Raw genomic sequence first — 2062 nt, 5'->3', positions numbered from 1 at the left:
TTGTGCAAAATTTTAAGCCAATTAGGGTAAAACTCTGGCTTCTGGGGCCATATAAGTCCATATCGGGCGAAATATATATATGGGAGCTATATTTAAATCTGAACCGATTTCTTCCAAAATCAATAGGGTTCTATTCTGAGCCAAAACACATACTTGTGCCAAATGTGAAGTCGATTGGACTAAAACTGCGACCTAGACTTTGATTACAAAAATGTGTTCACGGACAGACGGACAGACGGGCATGGCTATATCGACTCAGGAGCCCACCCTGAGCATTTTTGCCAAAGACACCATGTGTCTATCTCGTCTCCTTCTGGGTGGTGCAAACATATGCACTAACTTATAATACCCTGTTCCACAGTGTGGTGCAGGGTATAATAATTCCATGAACTAAAATAAAGTTAAATTGGCTTTAGTGAAATAGAGAGTTCACGTTTTTTTGAGTGTACTATCATTGTAAAATTTTACGTAAATCATAGCAAAATTCTGGCCTCTGGGCCCATATAAGTGCACCCAGAAAAAAGTGCCTTCGAAACTAAAGGAAAAATTTTTCATCAACATAGTTTATCCATTTTATTTCCATTAAGGTAAATTTTTGTGAGAAATAATAAAATTTACTCCTTTCAGTAAAAAAATCCTAAACTGTAAGCAGTTAGGAATAGTTCATTAACTAGAATAAGGCATGGAATTTTACTCATACTGTTTTCTTCGCTGGGTATAAGAATTTCCTACTGAACAAGAAAATTTTATTCACCGATAACAAAGCATTCGTAAAAATAAACAAAAAACCAACTAAAACCAAGTTTCCTCAAAATTAGTAAAATTTCTTATAAAATGGTAATTGCGACTTCCTTTATAATAGAAACTTTTTCATATATACGAACAACACTTGGCTTATAAAAATATTTTAGTTCATTCGTACTAAGAAGTATGTAATCCTTTCAAAACTTAAGGAAACAAACTTGTTAGAATATAGGAAATTTTCCTATATTTCTATTGTCTACCTGTAATCGATACCTGTCATCATAATCGATGTGTTTGCGCGTGGGTGTAATCGATATGTTTGCGCGTGGTTTGTGTTTTTAGTTGGAATCGCGTTGTTGTGGTATACGGAGAGATTGTTAAAAAATAATATGGTAAAATAATATAATAAAAAGCAAATAAAATATATACAATATTTGTTATTTTAAATTAGTGAGAAAAATTTTCGTTTTTTGAAAATAAATCTATCAGTGTCGTGATGGTGTATAAAGGAAGAAAACACCAGCAGAATAACAACCCTTTCATTTGTCTTCATTTTGGAATCTTCAAATATCAGGTAATATTCAGTGACGCTAACCTTTTGTAACAAAAATGTTTTATCATTCATTTTTTATATTTGTAGATATTGAAATTGTAAAAGGAGGACAAAATCGTTAGGAAGCAACTTATTAAAAGTGAAAAGTACAAGAAGAAGAAGAAAAAGTGCATTTTTCAGTTGATAATATCACATGGAAATTGGAAACAGCGGAATAATAAACTAATAATTCAAGGAGATTCGATGCTGTTGATTCTTAATAAATATATTCAATATATTAATAAAACATGTATTTTATTGAAGATAAAATTGCTTATATAAATAAATAAAATTGTATTTAAAAACGAAGGCAAGCAGTTCTAATTATGAAGTAAAAGTTTTACCACAAATATGTAAAATTTGTCCAAATGAATGAAAAAATTTCAATAAAATCATTCCATATATGAATTCAAATCAGTTAAATTTTTTCATTCTGTAGTATAGTTATACATAAATATAGGAAAATGTTAACTAATTTATAGAATGCATTCTACCTAATTTCTACGAAAATCACATCGTTCAAACAAATAAAAATGTCTTTGGCGCTATACGAAGTTCAACTTTCTTCACAATGAGTTCATTTTAACTTAAAGAAGTGGTCACTTTTTTCTGGGTGTGCATATCGGTCGAAAGATATATATGGGACCATATCTAAATCTGGAGCGATTCGGCTAATATTTTGCGGGACTCACCAAAAATTCGGATGTACGAAATTTGAAGAAATTC

The sequence above is a fragment of the Haematobia irritans genome, chromosome 1 (genome assembly GCF_050003625.1).
Source record: "Haematobia irritans isolate KBUSLIRL chromosome 1, ASM5000362v1, whole genome shotgun sequence".
Classification (NCBI taxonomy): domain Eukaryota; kingdom Metazoa; phylum Arthropoda; class Insecta; order Diptera; family Muscidae; genus Haematobia; species Haematobia irritans.
This window is presented reverse-complemented; position numbering follows the sequence as displayed.